Raw genomic sequence first — 21,560 nt, 5'->3', positions numbered from 1 at the left:
TGTGGAAGATCTTTTTCCATCCTTTCACTTTCAATCTATTTGTATCCTTGTGTCTAAAATGAGTCTCTTGTAAGCAGCATATAGCTGGGTTCTATTTCTTAAGCTATTCTGCCAGTCTCTGTCTTTTAATTGGTAACTTTAGTCTGACAACATGTAAAGTTATTACTGAAAAGGTATTTCTTGAATTCCCTGTGTTATCATTTGGATTGTATTTGTCAGACCTATATATTCTTTTCCCTGTTTCTCTTTTTATCTTTCAAGCTGCCTTCCTGGTGCTGTTCAATTCTGTGCCCTCCTTCAGACCTTCCTCTCCTGTTATTTTTTTTTTTTTCACCTGGAAGAACTCCCTTTAATATTTCTTGTAGGGCTGGTCTATTGTTGAAAAATTCTTTCAGGATGTATTTGTCTGTGAAAATTTTAATCTCCCCCTCAGTTTTGAAGAACAATTTGGCTGGGTACAGAATTCTTGGCTAGAAGTCTTTCTCTTTCGGGATCTTAAATATATCATACCACTGCCTTCTCACCTCCATGGTGTCAGTTGAGTAGTCTGAACTCAGTCTTATGCAGTTTCCCCCATATGTAGTAGATTGTTTTTCTCTGGCTGCTTTCAGAATTTCCTGCTTCTCTTCAATATTTTGCAGACTGATTAGTATGTCTTGGGGAAGGCCTATTTGGATTTATTCTATTTCGAGTTTGTTGAGCTTCTTTGACTTGTATATTTGTGTCCTTTATAAGGGTTGAGAATTTTCCCCCCATTATATCCTCAACTAATCTTCCTAGCCCTTTACTCTTCTCTTCTCCTCCTGGGATACCAAGGATTCTTATATTTGTGCACTTTGTGTTGTACATCATTTCCCTGACACCCAATTCAAATTTGTCCATCTTTTTTGCCATTTGTGGTTTTGAATGTTTGAAATCAGTTGTCCTGTCCTCTAGTTCACTTATTTTTTCTTCTGCCCCTTCAAATCTGCTTATGTGTCTCTAGTATGTTTTTTATTTGGTCTACAGAATCTTTAATCTCTGTGATGCTATTTATTTTTTCAAATTCCTCTTTATGCTCTGCTAGTGTCTTCTTGATTTTCTTTATATCATTAGCCATTCCATTTATTTTATTTAGTAGAGTTATATAACATCTTTGATTAGTTGTTCCAACGTCTGTGTGTCCTCTGGTGTTTTAATGTGGTTGTTAGGCTGGGCTATATCTGTCTGCATTGTGATATGCTTAATGATCTTCTGTTGTCTTCATTGCATATAAATATCTTGATTGATTTACTTTGGGAGTTGATTTCCTTCTGTAGTCTAAAGCCTTGTGTTTGTGGGTTGAATGTGTATCAGGATGCAGGGCACGGGGTGTGGCACAACAGTGCAGTGATGCGGTGCAGTGCAGGTATAGACACAGGTTGGGGATGCTACCCTGGTGCCTGTGAACACTGGTGCCTAGTGTCAGGGTGATGATGTGACTGTGCAGGTGCATGGGTCTGCTGCACATGGCCCTGGTATGTGCTGGCCTAGGGAGTGGGGCTCTTTGTGCATATGTACAGAGCTATATCAGTGGGTCAGTGTTATGCATGCATGGTCTGGGGGCAGATATGACCTGGCTACACAAGTCAGTGCTTTCCCAGAGCTGTGGGTTGTGACTGGGGGCTGTGGACATCACAGATCTAGGAGTGCCATAAACTGATGTGCAGAGCTTGGGGTGGAGGGGGTGAACTGGGGATGTGTGACTGTATGGGCTGGGGTAGCCTGGGTATGCAGGTAAGTGCCCACAACCTTTATGAGCTGGCGACAGCCTTCAGGGAGCAGGGAGGAGGAGGTAGTGTTTGGGAGGGGTGCAGGAGAGGTGAGCTGAGCTGCACTTGAGGTGGGAGTGTGGGCTGGCTACATGCTCAAGGGGTTGGTAGGGAGATGGTAGTTGGAGCATGGGTAGTGGGGGTGGTTGAAGGTGTTCAGATGCATGTGGTGTGGGGTGAGTTGCAGGTTGTGGGGCTGCACTGGTGAGGGAAACAGGTTCAAGGAACACAGCTTGGCTTACTTCCTAATCCCTGTCTCCCTGTTTTTGCACTCCTGAAGGCTCTTGGCTTCCACATTAGGCTGTTTGCAGCAGCTGGATAGTCCCTGTTTCTCTGCTTCTCAGTTCCTCAGCTTTTGTAACCAGGGCCACCCTATGTGGTGTAAAAGTTTCTCCCAGGTCATTTACACTCTGGAATCGCCATTTCAGCCACCCACCCATCCTTTCTCTAACTTTTCCTTGGGGCAGGGCTGAACTCAATCTATCTTAATCCACCATCTTCCTGGAACCTTCTTGATGATGGCAATTCAAAATTGTGTAGCCATTTAACTTTGACTTAGGGTTCATTGTTACATAGTGTAGCTTCATGAATTTTTTTATATTTTTTATTCTGTTACCATATATGTGATCTAACATTTACCCTTTTAATCACATTCATATATATATTTCAGTGCTATTGGTTATGTTCATAATGTTGTGCTACCAACACTATCATACATCACCAAAAACATTTCTATCATTCCAAATAGGAACCTTGTACATTTTAAGCCTTAACTTCCCATTCTCTGTCCCTACCCTATCCCCTGGTAACTGATATTCTAGATTCTAGGCTGTATGAATTTGCTTATTCTAATTATTTCATATCAGTTTGATCATACAATATTTGTACTTTTGTGTCTGGTTTATCTCACTCAACATGATATCTTTATGGTTCATCCATGTTGTCTCATGCATCAGGACTTCATTCCTTTTTACAGCTGAATAATATTCCATTGTATATATATACTAAATTCTACTTATCCATTCATCAATTGGTGGACACTCAGGTTGCTACCATCTTTTGGTAATTCTGAATAGTGCCACTATGAACATCAACGTTAAATTCCTGATTTAAATTCTTTTGGGTATATACCTAGTAGTGGGATTTCCATGTCATATGGTAGCTCTATACTTAGCTTTCAGAGGAAATGCAAACTTTTATTTTTTTGCAACTTCTCCAACACTTGTTAATTTCCATTTATTTTTATGGGTATGGTGGTCTTACCACTTGGCTCTACTCCCAGGGAGAGTAGAAGGGAATGATGGGAGGGAGGGCAGGAGTTGGGGTCTGGCTTTCAGGAGACCCTGGAGAGCTATCCTTTGATGCCACCTTTACCTTGCCACACTCTTATTTATTTATTTATCTTTAATATTTTTATTGATAAAACAATATGCAAACATACAAACATTCTTAACATACAAACATTCCATGCATGGTATACAATCAGTGGCTCACATTATCATCACATAGTTGTGTATTCATCACCATGATCATTCTTTAGAGCACTTGCATCACTCCAGAAAAAGAAATAGAAAGAAAAAAGAAAATCTCATACATACCTTCCTTCTTATTGACCACTAGTATTTCCATCTACCCAAATTATTTTAACCTTTGTTCCCCCAGTGTTTGTTTACTTTTTATCCATATTTTTTAGTCATCTGTCCATACCCTAGATAAAAGGAGCATCGGGCACAAGGTCTTCACAATCACACCATCACATTGTAAAAGCTACATCGTTATACAATAATCTTCAAGAAACAAGGCAATTGGAACACAGCTCTACAGTTTTGGATACTTCCCTCCAGCCACTCCAATACAACATAAACTAGCAAGGGGATATCTCTATAATGTGTAAGAATAACCTCCAGAGATAACTTCTCAATTCTGTTTGAAATCTCTCAGTTACTGACACTTTATGTTTTCTCATTTATCTTTTCCACCCTTTGGTCAAGGTTTTCTCAGTCCCTTGATGCTGGGTCCTCTCTCATCCTGGGATTTCTGTCCCATGTTGCCAGGGAGATTTACACCCCTGGGAGTCGTGTCCCATGTAGAGGGGGAGAGCAGTGAGTTCACTTGTTGTGTCAGCTTAGAAAGAGAGGCCACATCTGAGCAACAAAAGAGGTTCTCTTAGGTTGACTCTTGGGCCTAATTTTAAGTAGACTTAGCCTATGCTTTGTAGGGATAGGTTTCATATGGGTGAACCTCAAGATCGAGGGCTCAGCCTATTGATTTGGTTGTTTCCACTGCTTGCAAGAATATCAGAAACTCTCCAAATCGGGAAGTTGAACATTTTCCCCTTTGTCCCCATTTTCCCAAGGACACTTTACAAATACTTATTTATTCATTGTCCAAATCACTCTGGGATTTATTGGGGTATCACACTAACCTGGACAAACCAACAAAATCTCATACCTTATTCAAGATTCCATGTGCTTATGGTGCTAACTAAACTGACCATACAAGTTTTATTAGGAAATGCACTACCAAAAATATAAATTTTACACCAAATTAACATTCTCTCCTTAATTTCATACCAAAATTGAAGTTTTAAAACATGGATGATATCATCCTTTGCCCAGTCTTCTGATATAGCTTAGTTGATGTCTGATCACTTTTTCAACTTTTTAAACAGTTTCTGTATGGGGTACTGCTGACTTTCATAGTTTCAGAGCTCTAACTCTGAGTCTCAGGTGTCACATAAATACCCAAAGTTTCTTGGAAAGACCATGTTATATACAAATAGCTCAACATCTCAGAATTTAGAATTAACAGTTAACCTCATGACTGCTGTAAGAGCTTACAATCTAAGACCCTTTACTGTAAGCCCCAACCTGATCATCCATGCTCTCAACTTTAGTTCACTTAATTTTTATATTATAGTTAGTCCATATGATTGAAGCATGATCATATTTGCCTTTTTGTTCCTGACATTTCATTCAACATACAGGTTCAGTCATCTAGTTGCATGCCTCACAACTTCATTCTTTTTTCCATTTTTTTAATAACATCCATTCTAATGGGTGTGAAATGGTATCTCATGTGGTGTATATGTATTGCTTTTAAAAAGGAAATTTGTTAAGTTGCAAGTTTACAGTTCTTGGGCTATAAAAATGTCCAAACTAAGCATGTAGGGAAAGATACCTTGGTTCAAGAAAGGCAAATGGGTTAGAAACACCTCTGTCAGTTGGGAAGACATGTGGCTGGCATCTGCTGGGGTCTCTGGCTTCTCATATCAAACATCTTCCCTGGGGTCATTTTCTTTCTTCATCTCCAAAGGTCTCTGGCCACATGGGCTCTGTTGGCTCTGAGCTTTTCCCAAAATGGTCCCCTCTTAAAGGGCTCCAGTAAGCAACCCCACCTTGAATGGGTGGAGATACATCTCCATGGAAACTATCTAATCAAAAGTTACCACCCACAATTGGGTGGGTCACATTTCCATAGAAACAATAAAAAAAGATCCTACTCAGCAATATTGAATGAGAATTAAAGAGTATGGCTTTTCTGAGGTACACAATAGCTTCAAACTGACATGACCTGGAATATTATGGAATGGATATTATGCAGCTGTAAGGCAGAACCAAGTCATGATGCATGCAAGAATATGGGTGAACCCTCAGGACACCATGCTGAGTGAAATTAGGCAGAAACAAAAGGACAAATACTGTGTGAACTAATTAAAATAAGCAAAACTCTGAGAGTTATAGTTGAGAACAAAGGTCATCAGGAGATAGAAAGAGGGTAGAGACTAGGTACTTGATCTCAGAAGGAGTAGAGTATGTTCAACAGATTGATTATAATTACTCAGAAATGGATAGCACAAGAGTATATGATGGCAGCACAATATTGTAAGTATGATGAACAAAGCTGAGTATGAGTATGGTTGTAAGAGGAATGCTAGGGTCATGTATGACACGAGAAGGAAAGATAGATAATAAAAACTGGTAATGTATAACTAGAATGGGCAATTGTTGGAATTAAATGTACGAATGTAAGAAAGTTTTTACATGAGTAAGAACAAATGAATGTCACAAATGGAGTGTTGAAAATGGGATTGTATTTGGAAAAATACAATCAATAGAAATGGGTTTAAAGTTAAGAGTAATTTTGTAATATTCTTTCATTATTTGTAACAAAGGTAATATACCAAAACAATACATCAATAAGAGGGAGATATAATGGCAGGGTATAGGATTTTTATAGTTGTTTCTCCTTTTTATTTTATTCAAAAATTTTTTCCTCTTCTTTATTTGTGGAACAAAGGGAAATGTTCTCATATAGATTGTGGAGGTGAATGCATAACTATTGCTTTATACCAGGAGCCATTGATTGTACAACTTAGGATGAATTGTATGGTGTATGAATATAACTTGTTAAAAAATAAGCAGAAAGATATAAGTGCTGGAGAAGATGTGGAGAGAGATGTACTCATACAATGTTGGTGGGGAAGTAGAATGATGCAGTCACTCTGGAGGGCAGTGTGGTGGTTCCCCAGGAAGCTAAGTATAGGGTTACCATTTGATTTTGCATTCTGTTATTAGTTACATACATGGAAGAACTGAAAGCAGGAACATAAATAGACATATGAACACTGGCTTTTATGGAAACATTACTCACAATTAGCAATATATGGAGGTGGCCTAAGGATATGTCAATGGACAAATGGAAGGGCAGACTGTGGTGTATACATATGATGGAATATTGAGCACCTGTAGGAAGGAATGAAGTCATGAGGCATGCTAATAGGTGAAAGACCTTGAAGACATTATACTGAAGCAAGCCATTAATAAAAGGACATATATTGTATGGTCTCACTTAATGTGAACTATTTATAAGAACAAACTCTCAGAATTGAATCCATGAGCATGGGTTTCCAGGGGATAGAAAGTGGGAAGAGTTTAGAAAATCAATGATTAAGGAGTACGTAAGGTTCAATAATGCACATTGTAAAGTTCCTAGATTGTAAACTCTCATAGCACTTATATATTTCCCGAGTTTTAAATATGTCTAAATTCTGAGATGCTGTCCTCTTTGTGTATAAAATGTTAGTTTTCTGGATCTTTGGGTATCTGGGTGATACTTGGCACCTCAGATTTGAAGCTCTACAGCTCTGACTGTCAGCATTGTTGTCTCAGAGCCAGGGGCACTTCCACATCATTCCCATAGGAGGATGATCTGATTTCAGTGTTGACAAAGCACCAGAGTAAACAGGGCTAAATAAGGCCTTTGCAACATGGTTAGAAGCTCGTTCTCACCTCCTGGGGCCTCCTCAGGAAGGTCTGCAGTGGGCTCTCCTTCACATTCTGTCTGGGCAGGTGGTCCGGCCCTGACAGGAGCCTCCTTGGGACGTGAGCAGCCCCACACCACTGTGCCCTGGTGCACCCATGCATATTGCCTGGAACTCCCAAAACACTAAAGTGGCACCATCAGCCTCTTTGAGGGCCCAATATGGATCCCTCAGGCCCTAGAGCCCTGGGCAAGCCCTTGAAAGGGCAGGCTGTCATTGTGGTTTTGATTTGCATTTCCCTGGTGGCTAATTATTTTGGGAATCTTTTCCTGTGCTTTCCAGCCATTTGCATATCTTTGTTGGAGAAATGTCTATTCAAGTCTTTTGCCCATTTAAAAAATTGGATTTTTTGTCTTTTTGTTGTTAAGTTGAAGGATTTCTGTATGTATTTGAGATATGAAACCTTTATTGTATATGTGGTTTCCATATATTTTTTTCTGTTGTGTAGATGGTCATTTTACTTTCATGATAAAGTCCTTTGAGGCACAAAGTTTTTAATTTTGATAAGGCCTCATTCATTTTTTCTTTTGTTGCTTGTGCTTTGGATATAAAGTTTAAGAAACTGTTGATTAACACAAGGTCCTGAAGACGCTTCCTACCTTTTCTTCTATGAGTTTGATATTTCTGGCTCTTATATTAGGTAGGGGACATGTTTTTGTTTTTGTTTTTTTTTTTCCCTGCAAACAGACATCTAGTTTTCACAGCACCCTTTATTGAAGAGACTATTCTTTCCCAATTAAGTGATATTTGTGCCCTTGTCAAAAATCAGCTAGCCATAAATGTGAGGGGTTGATATCTGAACTCTTAATTTGGTTCCATTTGTCTATATGTCTGTCCTGTGCCAGCACCTGCTATTTTGTTTACTGTCACTTTGTAATAAGTTCTAAAATTGAAACATGTGAGCCCTGTTTTAGTTTGTAAGCTGTTGGAATGCAATGAACCAGAAATGGAATGACTTTTTAAAAAGGGAATTTATTAAGTTGCAAGCACAGTTCTAAGGCCATGAAAATGTCCAAGTTAAGGCAAGGCTATAAAAATATCCAAACTAAAGCATCCAGGTAAAGATACCTTGGCTCAAGAAGGCCTATGACATTTAGGGTTTCTATCTCAGCTGGAAAGTCACAGGGTGACATCACTAGCTTTCTCTCCAGGCTTCTTCTGTGACTTCCCTATGGGCATTTTCTTTGTGTATCTCCAAAGTTCTCTGGCTATGTTGGCTCTGTTGGCTCTGTTGGCACTGAGATTTTTCCAAAATGGTTCCCTTTTAAAGGGCTTCAAGTAAGCAACCCACCTTGGAAAGGTAGAGACAGAGCTCCATGAAACCATCTAATCAAAGGTTACCATTCATAATTGTGTAGGTCAAGATCCCATCCAGCAATGTTGAATGAGGACTAAACAGATTCAAACTGACACAAGCCCTCCAACTTTATTCTTCTTTTTCAAGTTGACTTTAGCTGTTTGGGGCTCCTTACCCTTTCATATAAATTTGATGATTGGCTTTTCCATTTCAGAAAAGAAGGTTATGGAATTTTGATTGGGATTTCATTGAATCTCTAAATTGCTTTGGGTAGGATTGACATCTTAATAATATGTAGTCTTCCAATCTATGAATTTTTTAAGGTCTTTTATTTCTTTTAGTAATGTTTTGTAGTTTTCTGTGTACAAGGCCAATGCACCCTTGGTTAGATTTATTTCTAGATATTTCATTATTTTAGTTGCTATTGTGAATGGATTTTTCTCTTGATTTCTTCTTCTGATTGTCTGCTGCTTGTGTATGTAAACACTACTCATTTTTGGGTGATAATTTTGCACTTTGTTAAATTCATTTAATAATTCCAGGAACTTGGTTGTGGATTTTTCAGGATTTTCTGTATAGAGGATCATATCATATGCAAATAGGGAAAATTTTACTTCTTCTTTTCCAATTTAGATACATCTTATTTCTTTTTCTTGCCTAGTTGCTTTGCAATGACTTCCAGTACCATGTTAAATAAGAGTGGTGACAGTGAACATCCTTCTCTTATTCTTGATTTTAGAGGGAAAACTTACCATCTTTCACCATTAAATAGTATGTTAGCTATGAGCTTTTCATATACACCCTTTATCATCTTGAGGAAATCTTCTTCTATTCCTAGTTTTCTAAATGTTTTTTTTTTTAATCAAGAAGCAGTGCTAGGTTATTTCATATTCCTTTTCTGCATCAGTTGAGATATTCATGTGTTTTTTTCCCCTTCATTGCACTGATGTGGTATGTTGCATTAAATTATTTTCTTATGTTGAACCAACCTTACATGCCAGGAATAAATCCCATTTAAGCATGGTATATCTCCTTTAATACGCTGTTGGATTTGGTATATTTTTTCCAAATTGAATATTCTATTAACACTATTAGCATTATGAATAAATGTGCACATACACACATAAAACTCACACAGTCAGGATGATCTCCCTGGGGAAAAAAGCCTAAATATGACTAAGGGGAAAATGAAAAAAAAAATCCCTCTAGGCTTTCACTATTGTAGGCAATTAGGTCCACATCACTTACAAAGCTACTGCCAAATCTGTCCAAGAAGGCAGAGTTTGAGAGCGGAAGAAAAAAATCTCAGGGAAAAATTTAACAGTGGCCTAACAGGGCTGTCAATATGAGAAAGCTGACATAATGTGGACTGTTGCTGTGAATTGTCTTTTTGCAACATATGGGGAGAGGTTTTTCAATGGGTAAAAAATAAGACAAGGTGATGTGAAGTAGGCTTTTCCAGTCAATTTTCCTCACAGTAGTGTGAGGAAACCAGAACCACTTTCAGAACTTTTCCAATTGCCAGGGTCTTACTGTCATCTTTTAAAGTAAAATGGCCCAACTGAGGGAAGTTTTTAAGGGTCTCAAGTTACATGGTTTCTGCTGTCCTTAAACAAGTGATGCATATTTTATCTTGTTTCACAAAATGGATCAAGTCTTACTTTTTCTCTCCTGATTTTTCATTTACCAAGCAGATTATCTTGACTTCATCAATACAGGTATGAACGTGTAGCTCTGCAGTAGAACCTGGGCAGATTATGGATTTGTGCTCTATAATCACTATCTGGGCATCAAATGGGCATCCAGAATGACAAAGATCATTAGGATCACAAAGTATGGATCCTGGAAAGATCTCCTCTTCTTCAATTCCCTTCAGTCTGATTTTGAGGTTTTCACCTAGGGCTACAGAATCAGTCTCTGCATCACCAGAAGGGACGCCAAAAACTTCCTCATTGTGCTTGCTGGCATCACCACCAGCTTCTGGCCTTTGCAAATAGATCCTGATTCCAACTTTCTCAGGACCACAGTGCCCATATCCTTGTACTTTTCTGCACTTGGCAGCCTGATTGGTCAATCAATTGATCTATTGATGTTTGAAAAATTATCTAGATATGGAATAAATGGTGATCCACTGTACCAAGGACAGACATCTGATTGCTCTTTAAGAGTTTCTGCAGTCAGTCCTGAGCAGGGCATAAAGTGTATGCCTTTTTTGGAATTTTGGAATTTTAAACTAACCTTGTATTACTGGAATAAAGCCAGTAGGTCATGTGTATTATCTTTTTTTATATACTGCTGTATTTGATTTGCTAATACTTTGTTAAGTATTTTTGCATCTATGTTAGTAACAAATACAAAATTTGTCTAGTTTTATTTCTTGTAAACTCTTGTTTTATTATCAGGATAATGGTGGCCTCTTAAAGTGTGGTGGGAAATATTTTCTCCTCCTCTATTATCTGAAACAGCTTTTGTAAGATTGATACTAGTTCAAGAAAGAAATACCAAATATTTTATTGAAATCAAAGCTATCTGTTCATAGAGTTTTCTTTGTGGGAAAGTTTTTGATAATGAATTCAATTGCTTGATAGTTATAGAGCAATAAAGATTTTCTAGTTCTTCCTGTGTCATTTTTGTTAGTTTTTAACTTAAATTCATAGTTTTACCTAAATTGTTGCATTTATTGACATACAGTTGTGCATAATTTTCCCTCATTATCTTTAAATGTCTATATGATCTGTATTAATGCCTGCTTTTTAAATTCCTGTTAATGTTAATTTGTGTCTTTTATCTCTTTATTTTCACAAATTCAACTGGAAGTTTATAAATTATATTTATTTCTCACAGAATCGTCTTATGGTTTAATTAATTTTCTATATTGCTTATTTTCTATTGATGAAATATCTTATCATCATTATTTCTTCCCCTTATAACTTTTATCTTTTTTGCATGGGCAGGCACCAGGAATTGAACCTGGGTCTCTGGCATAGCAGGTGAGAATTCTGCCTGCTAAGCCACCATCACAACACCTGTGCTGGTTTGAAATGATGTATGTATCCTAGAAAAGCCATGTTTTAATCCTAATCCCATTTTGTAAAGGCAGCCATTTCTTCTAATCCCTATTCAGTATTGAATGTTTGAAACTGTAATGAGATCATCTCCATGGAGATGTGATTTAATCAAGAGTGGTTGTTAAACTGGATTAGCTGGAGGCATATTTCCACCCATTTGGGTCGGTCTTGATTAGTTTCTGAAGTTCTGTGAAAGAGGAAACATTTTGGAGCAAGAGAGATTCAGAAAATAGGAAATTTTGCAGAGAAGAACATCATAGCCATGAGAAGCAGAGAGAGAGATTTTGCAAAGCAGCAGCCAGCAGCCTTTGGAAATGAAGAAGGAAAATGCCTCCCAGGGAGCTTCATGAAAAGAAGCCAGGAGAGAAAGCTAGCAGATGACGCTGTCTTCACCACGTGCCTTTCCAGATGAGAGCGAAGCCCTGACCCTTTTCACCATGTGGTTTCTCTCTTGAGAGAGAGGGACCCTGAACTTCAGTGGCCTTTTCGAATCAAGGTATCTTTCCATGGATGCCTTCGATTAGACATTTCTATAGACTTGTTTTAATTGGGACATTTTCTCAGCCTTAGAACTGTAAACTAGCAGCTTATTAATTTCCCTTTTTTAAAAGTCATTTCGTTTCTGGTATATTGCATTCCAGCAGCTAGCAAACTAGAACACCACCTTTGTACTTTTTTTTCCTATTACTTTTGAATTAACTTCTTTTATTTTTCTAGTTGCTTTAGATAGAAGCTTAGATAATTTTTTAGAGCCTTATTTTTTTAAATAAGTTTTTAAATTTAATAATATTTTTAAGCATTATTTAGCTGCATTCCATAGATTATTAAATGTTGTGTTTTTAGTATTTTTCAGTTTAAGATATTTTAAAATTTTTCTTAAGATTTCTTCTTGGACCCATGGGTTATTTAGAAGTGGTTGTTTAATTTTCAAATATTTGCATTTTTTTCTAGATACCTTGCTTGTAAAACTGATTTCTAATTTTATTCCATTTTTATCAAAGAGCATACTCTGTATCATTTCTAACCTTTTAAATTTATGAGACTTTTGTGTTTTGGTCCAATATGTGGTCTATTTTGGTGAATGTTCCATGTGCACTTGAGAAGACTATGCATTCTTCTTTTTGTGTTGGTTTAGTTTTCTATAAAAGTTTATTAGAACAAGTTGATTGATAGTGTTATTCAAATCTTCATTATACTTGCTAATTTTCTTTCTATTTGTTCAATCAGTTACAGAGAGAGGAGTTTTGTAATTTATATCTACAATTTTACATTCATCTATTTCTTCTTTCAGTTCTCAGTTTTTGCTTCGTGTATTTTGAAGCTCTCTTATGAAGTGCCTACACATTTAGTACTGTAATGATTTTTTTTGATGAACTGATCTTTTCATCATTATGAAATTTCTCTCTTCATCTCTGGAAGTATTACTGCTCCTGAAATCTATTTTGTCTGATTTTAATGTAGCTACTCCAGTTTCTTATGATTAGTGTTTGCATAGTATATATTTTTCTTTCACTTTACTTTCAGTCTACCTGCTCTAGGGCTCCTGATATGTACCTTAATGTAATGCAGTTATCTTAAAGTAACATTATGCCAATTCACACATAATAAAAAAATAATACTTAGCGTATACTTTGATGTCTGCCTTTTATCCTTTATGCTGTTGGTTTTAGGCATTGCCTCTCTATGTTTGTAAACTCACAGAATATTGTTATTTTTGCTTTAAAATTACCTTAAGTAAATTAAAAATGAGAAAAAAATCCAATATATTCACCATTTTCTTGGTGCGCTTCAATACTCTGGGTGAATTTGAGTGATTATCTAATATCATATTCCTTCCATTTAGTGAATTTCTTTTAGACACATGTTTTTACCACTCTACTGAGATAGGATGAACTCCTACCAAGAATTTGGTTCAGATGTCAAGGCTAATTTCACCACAGAAACATCAAGATAGTATGAAGAAGTGTATTATTTATATAAGCAATACATTTTGAGGTCAACCAGTTGGTTTTCCAAACTGCATTAAATATGGTTTGAGAGAACAGGGAAAGGGTACTGGCTTGGGGCTTTCATTATGGTTAGTGATGGGCCAGGGTGAGGGTTCCCACATGTGCAGGCAAGGGGCTTGCATAGTTTGATTCTCCCACCACTGCCAAAGAAAGAAACATTTGTGCTTTCTTACCAGCTTGTCCAGATGTGAGGTAGAATAGGAAGAGAGAGGGTTGAGGTTTAAAAGATGTCCACAGTAAAAAAAAGAAGGAAAAAGGAATCAGATTATTTATTAATCCAACCATTTTGTTTGGTGACTCAAATGCTTTATTTAATTGAATTTGAACCTGTTTGAATAAGCAATTATACTGCTCTACGAGGCATATAGACAGTCTGTAGGAAAGGTGAAAATTTTGTTAAATGTCTTGTCCAAGAGCCCAACATTGGCAGAGGGCCAAGATGGTGGCTTACCAGGGTGTGGGACTTAGTTTGTCCTCTAGAGCAGCTAGTAAATAGGCAGGAACAGCACAAAACAACTGCTGGGGCCACATTAGTGACTGGGCATACAGTGTACCCCAGTCTGGGCAAGTTGGACTGACTGCAAGCTCACCCAGAACTGTGAGTTCCACAAGCCCTGGTAGCCAGCGCCCCTCACCCACAGGCTGCTTTCCAGAAGGGAAAGGAAAGAGACTTTACTAGCAGCAGGGGATAAGCACAACCAAGCTCCAATTGTGGAATTAATTTAAAAATTCTGACTACTAAAAATTTAGTACCCCAGCTCAGCTGAACCTTGAGTAGAAGCAGAGGTTGCTGTTTTTTGCCCCAGCATAGAGGGAGCAGGGCTGACAGAAAAAGAAAAAAAAAAAAGAGGTTTTTTGGAATGGATAGCTATGTGCTTTCCATACTTGAAAGGGTCTGGGCCCAGAAGGAAAGGAGGGGGCATATAGGATCTGGAGATGCACAAAGCAACATACCAACTTAAGCTCCTAATTGACAAACCCAAGAAATGGGGATCCTGCTCTGAAAATGATTTTTCTTTTTCTTTTTTGTAGTTGTGTTTCTATGGCTTTACTACTCTTTAGATACAGCTGCAGGGCTTCTCAGGTTCCAAAAGCCCCAGGCATGGACAGAATTAAGCTTGTTTGAGAGTTTTTCTGGAGCCTGTACCTTCCCCAGGAGAGGGGTGAGGCCCAGCTCAGGTGGAATAACTCTGTCAAGGGATTCAGACCCCAGGGTCTGGAAAACTGAAATGACTAAAGCCAGTCTACAACCTCTCCCCTGTCTCAACCATGCCCCTAGCAGGGAAAGTCTGCTGAAGTTAAAGGTACCACATCACCTTATGCTGGTGGGATCCATGGGCAGATAAGTACCACATACTGGGCAGGATAGGAAAAACATTGAGTCCAAAGGATTCACAGGAAAGTCTTTCAACCTTCTGGGTCTCATTCTTAGGGTAAACTGATGTAAGTGACTCTTTCCTCCTAAGAGGAGGCCAGTTTGGTCTGGGAAACCCTGGCTGGAATCTATAATACCTAAGTAGAACTTCCTAAGGGAAAAAGGAAAAAGGCACCATACAGCCAGAGCAAGAAACAAGAACTGAAAAATTCTGATCTGTTAAACAAAACCTAAGCTAGAGGTTTAGAATAAGCTGAACTGAATGCCAAAGAAGAGATAGACAACAAAGTCATCCAGCAAGAAAATCCTAAGGAAGAAAAGTGAAAACAATCTCCAGAATAAACTAATTAATGAAATTAATGGCCTAGATACCAGCAAAAAATAATGAATCAAACTAGAAAAGTTGAAGATATGGCTCATTCAAAGGAACAAATCAACAATTCAAATGAAATACAGGAGTTGAAACAATTAATTCAGAATGTTCAAAAAACATGGAAAACCTCATCAAAAATCAAATCAGTCAATTGAGAGAGGATATAAAGAAGGCAAGGAATGAAAAAAGGAGAAATTGAAAGTCTGAGAAAACAAATCACAGAACTTATGGGAATGAAAGTCACAGTAGAAGAGATGAAAAAATCAATGGAAACCTACAATGTTAGATTTCAAGAGGCAGAAGATAGTATTAGTGAACTGGAGGATGGGACATCTGAAATCTGACAAGCAAAATAAAATGTAGAAAAAAGAATGGAAAAATATGAGCAGGGACTCAGGGAATTGAATGACAACATGAAAGTAAACAAATATATGTGTTGTGGGTGTCCTGTAAGGAGAAGAGAAGGGAAAAGGAGGAGAAAAACTAATGGAAGAAATTATCACTGAAAATTTCCCAACTCTTATGAAAGACTTAAAATTACAGATCCAAGAAATGCAGTGTACCCCAAACAGAATAGATCCAAATAGATGTATGCCAAGACACTTACTAATCAGAATATCAGATGTCAAAGAAAAAGAGAGAATCTTGAAAGCAGAAAGAGAAAAGCAATCCATCATATACAAGGGAAGCCCAATAAGACTATGCATAGATTTCTCAGCAGAAACCATGGAGATGAGAAGAGAGTGATATGATATATTTAAGTTACTAAAAGAGAAAAACTGCCAACCAAGAATTCTATATCCAGCAAATTTATCCTTCAAAAATGAGGGAGAAATTAAAACATTTCCAGATGAAAAATCACTGACAGATTTTGTGACCAAGGACTGGCTCTGCAAGAAATACTGAAGGGAGCAGTAGAGACAGATAAGAAAAGACAGGAGAGAGAGGTGTGTAAAAGAGTGTAGAAGTGAAGACTATCAGTAAAGGTAAAAAGAAGAAAAAATAGATATGACATATAAGATCCAAAAGGCAAAATGGTAGAAGAAAGTACTGCCCTTATAGTAATAACACTAAATGTTAATGGGTTAAACTCCCCAATCAAAAGACATAGACTGGCAGAATGGATTAAAAAACAGGACCCATCTATATGCTGTCTATAGGAGACACAACTCAGACCCAAGGATAAACATAGGTTGAAAGTGAAAGGTTGGGAAAAAACATTTCCTGCAAACAGCAATCAGAAAAGGGCAGGAGTAGCTATACTAATATCCAATGAATTAGACTTCAAATGTAAAACAAAAGAGACAAAGAAGGATGTCATGTATTAATAAAAGGAGCAATTCAACAAGAACACCTAATAATCATAAATATTTATGCACTGAGTCAGAGTGCTCCAAAATACATGAGGCAAAAACCAAAAACACTAAAAAAGAAATAGACACATCTACCATAATAGTTAGAGACTTCAGTTCCCCACTTTCTTCAATGGATAATGTGTAGACAGTGGATCAATAAAGAAACAGAGATTTGAATAATACAATACATGAGCTAGACTCAACAGACATTTATAGAACATTATACCCCACAACATCAGGATACACCTTTTTCTCAAGTGCTCATGGATCATTCTAAATGATAGACCATATGCTGGGTCATGAAACAAGTCTCAATAAATTTAAAAAGATTGAAATCATACAAAACACTCTCTCAGATCATAAAGGAATGAAGTTGGAAATCAATCATAGTCAGAGTGCCAGAAAATTCACGACTATATGGAGGCTCAACAACACTCTTTTAAACAACCAGTGAGTCAAGGAAGAAATTACAAGAGAAATCAGTAAATATCTCAAGGCAAATGAAAATGAAGACACAAATATCAAAATTTATGGGATGCTGGAAAGGCAGTGCTAAGAGGCAAATTTATTGCTCTAAATTTCTATCAAAAAAGAAGAAGGAGAAAAAATTGAGGAATTAACTGTCCACATGGAAGAACTAGAGAAGGAATGGCAAACTAACCCCAAAGCAGGCAAAAAGAAAGAAATAACAAAGATTAGAGCAGAAATAAATGAAATTGAGAACATGAAAACAATCAAGAAAATCAACAAAACCAGAAGTTGGTTCTAGGAGAAAATCAATACGATTGAAAGACCCATAGTAAGGTTGACAAAAAGAAGATGAGAGAGGGTGCAAATAAATAAAATCAGAAATGGAAGAGGAGCCATAACCACTGACCCTGCAGAAATAAAGGAGGCAATGAGAGGATACTATGAACAACATTATGCTAATAAACTCGACAATGTAGATGAAATGGACAACTTCCTAGAAAGGCATGAACAACCTGCATTGACTAGAGAAGAAACAGACAACCTCAACAAACCAAACATAAGTACAGAAACTGAATTAGTCATTAAGAAGTTCCCCAAAAAGAAAAGTCCTGGACCAGATGGCTTCATATGTGAATTCTACCAAACATTCAAGAAAGAATTAGTACCAATTCTGCTCAAACTCTTTAAAAAAATTGAAGAGGAGGGAAGGCTACCTAGCTCATTCTATGAAGCCAACATCACCCTCATATCAAAAACCAAAGATATTAAAAGAAAGGAAAATTACAGACCAATCTCTTTAATAAATATAGCTGCAAAAATCCTTAACAAAATTCTTGCAAATCGAATCGAGCATCACATTAAAAGAATTAAACACCATAACCAAGTAGAAGTCATCCCAGACATGCAAGGATGGTTCAACATAAGAAAATCAATTAATGTAATACATCATATCAACAAATCAAAGCAGAAAAACCACCTGATCATTTCAATTGATGCAGAAAAAGCATTTGACAAAATTCAACATTCTTTCTTGTTGAAAACCCTTCAAAGGATAGGAATAGAAGGTAACTTCCTCAACTTGATAAAGGGAATAAATGAAGAAACCCACAGCTAACATTATCCTCAATGGGGAAAACTTTCCCCCTAAGATCAGGAATAAGACAAGGATGTCCACTATCACCATTGTTATTCAACATTGTGTTGGAACTTCTAGCCAGAACAATTAGACAAGAAAAAGAAATACAAGGCATCAAAATTGGAAAGGAAGAAGTAAAACTCTCACTGGTGCAGAGGATATGACACTATATGTCAAAAACCCAAAAAAATCCACAGTAAAACTACTAGAGCTAATAAATGAGTACAGCAAAGTGGCAGGTTATAAGATTAGCACTCAAAAATCTGTAGTGTTTCTGTACACTAGTAATGAACAATCTGAGGGGGAAATCAAGAAACAAATTCCATTTAAAATTGCAACCAAAAGAATAAAATATTTAGGAATAAATTTAACTAAAGAAACAAAAGACCTATACAAAGAAAACTACAAGAAATTGTTAAAAGAAATCACAGAAGACCTAAATAAATGGAAGGGCATACCATGTTCATGGATTGGAAGATTAAATATAGTTAAGATGTCAATTCTACCTAAATTGGTTTATAGATTCAATGCAATACTAATTAAAATCCCAAAAACCTACTTTTCAGAAATAGAAAAACCAAAACCAAATTCATCTGGAAGGGCAGGGTGCCCTGAATAGCTAAAAATATCCTGAGAAAGAAAAATGCAGTTGGAGGTCTCACACTACCTGACTTTAAGGCATATTGCAAAGCTACAGTGGTCAAAACAGCATGGTACTGGCATGAAGATAGATATACTGAACAATGAAACAGAATAGAGTGTTCAGATATAGACCCTCTCATCTTTGGACAATTGATGTTTGATTAGGCAGTAAAGCCAACTCACCTGGGACAGAACAGTCTCTTCAATAACTGGTGCCTAGAGAGCTGGATATCCACATACAAAACAATGAAAGAGGATCCATATCTCACACCCTATACAAAAAAAATTAACTCAAAATGGATCAAGATCTAAACATTAGATCTAAGACCACAAAACTTTTAGAAGAAAATGTAGGGAAATATCTTATAAATCTTATAATAAGAGGCGGTTTCCTAGATCTTACATCCAAAGCATGAGCATTGAAGAAATAAATAAATAAATGGGAACTCCTCAAAGTTAAAGACTTTTGCACATCAAACAACTTTGTCAAGAAAGTAAAAAGACAGCCTACACAATGGGAAACAATATTTGGAAATGGTATATCAGATAAAGGTCTAGTATCCAGAATATATAAAGAGATTGTTCAACTCAAGAACAAAAAGACAAACCACCCAATTACAAAATGGGCAAAAGACATGAACTGACACTTCTCAGAAGAGGAAATACACATGGCCAAAAGGCACATGAAAAGACACTCAACTTCCCTGGCTATTAGAGAAATGAAAGTCAAAACCACAATGAGATATCATCTCACACCCACCAGAATGGCCATTATCAATAAAGCAGAAAATGACAAATGCCAGAGAGGATGTGGAGAAAGAGGCACACTTAACCACGGTTCGTGGGGAATGTCAAATGGTACAACTGCCATGGAAGGCAGTGTGGCAGTTCCTCAGGAAGCTAAGTATAGAACTGTCATATGACCTGACAGTACCATTGCTAGGTATCTACTCAGAAGACATGAGGACAAGGACACAAATGGACATTTGCACACCAATATTTATAGCAGCATTATTTAAAACTGCCAGGAGATGGAAACAGCCAAAATGTCCATCAACAGATGAGTGGCTAAACAAGTTGTGGTATATACATACAATGGAATATTATGCAGTTGTAAGACAGAATAAAGTTATGAAGGATGTAACAGCATGGATGGACCTTAAGAATATTATACTGAGTGAGATTAGCCAGAAACAAAAGGATAAATGCTGTATGGTATCACTGATATGAACTAACATTAGTGAATGAACTTGGAGAATTTCAGTTAAGAACAGAGACCACCAGGAGATAGAAATAGGGTAGATATTGGATAATTGAAGCTGAAGGGACACAGATTGTGCAACAGGGCTGATTAAAAAAATTCAGAAATGGATAACACAATACTACTTAACTGTAATACAATAATGTTAGTACAGTGAATGAAGCTGAATGTGAGAGGGAGGAGGCCTGGGGGCACAAATTAAATCAGAAGGAAAGACAGACAATAAAGACTGAGATGGTATAATCTAGGAATGCCTACAGTGTGTAATGATAATGACTAAATGTACAAATTAAAAAATGTTTTGCATGAGGAATAACAAAGGAATGTCGATACTGCAGGGTGTTGAAAATAGATGGTAATTCATATTTTAAAACTTTAATTTATGTGTGAACCTAAAGCAAAAAATGTTTATTTGGTACAAAATGTATATTTTGACTAGTGCATTTCCTAATATAACTTATGTGGGTAATTTAATTGAACACCATACTTTTCTTATGGTACCCTGAGTAGGACATGAGATTTGGTAGGTTTGTCCAGAATGATGCCCCAATAAATCCCAGAGTGATTTGAATAGTGGATAAAAAAGTATTTACAAAGTCCCCTTGGGGGAATAGTGAGAGGGGGGGGAAAATTCAACTTCTACATGTGGAGAATTCCTGAAATTCTAACAAGCAGTGGGGACAACCAAAGCAATAGGCTGAGCCCTCAATCTTGAGGTTTGTTCATATGAAACTCATCCCCGCAAAGGATAGGTCAAGTCTACTTAAAATTAGGCCTAGGAATCACCTCCAGAGAACCCCTTTTGTTGCTCAGATGTGGCCTCTCTCTCTCAGCCACCATGACAAGCAAACTCACTACCCTCCCCCTCTCTATGTGGGGCATGACTCCCAGGGGTGTGAAACTTCCTGGCAATGTGGAACAGAAATCCTAGAATGAGCTGAAACTCAGCATCAATGGATTGAGAAAACCTTCTTGACTAAAGAGGGGAAGAGAGAAATGAGACAAAATAAAGTGTCAATGGCTGAGAGATTTCAACAGGGTCAAGAGGTTATCCTGGATTATTATATAGATATCACCTTTTGAGTTAAGGTATAATGGAGAGACTGGAGGAAACTGCCTGAAATTGTAGAGCAGTGTTCCAGTAGCCATGTTTCTTGAAGAAGATTGTATAATGATATAGGTTTCACAATGTGACTGTGTGATTGTGAAACCTTGTGTCTGATGCTCCTTTTATCCACCTTACGGACAGATGAGTAAAACATATGGATTAAAAATAAATAATAGGGGGAATCAATGTTAAAATAAATTTAGTAGATTGAAATGCTAGTAATGAATGAAAGGGAGAGGTAAGGGATATGATATGCATCAATTTTTTTCTTTTTATTTCTTTTCTGAATTGATGCAAAGGTTCTAAGAAATGATCATGATGATGAATATACAACTATGTGATGATATTGTGAG

The sequence above is a fragment of the Tamandua tetradactyla genome, chromosome 21 (genome assembly GCF_023851605.1).
Source record: "Tamandua tetradactyla isolate mTamTet1 chromosome 21, mTamTet1.pri, whole genome shotgun sequence".
In the NCBI taxonomy this organism is placed as follows: domain Eukaryota; kingdom Metazoa; phylum Chordata; class Mammalia; order Pilosa; family Myrmecophagidae; genus Tamandua; species Tamandua tetradactyla.
This window is presented reverse-complemented; position numbering follows the sequence as displayed.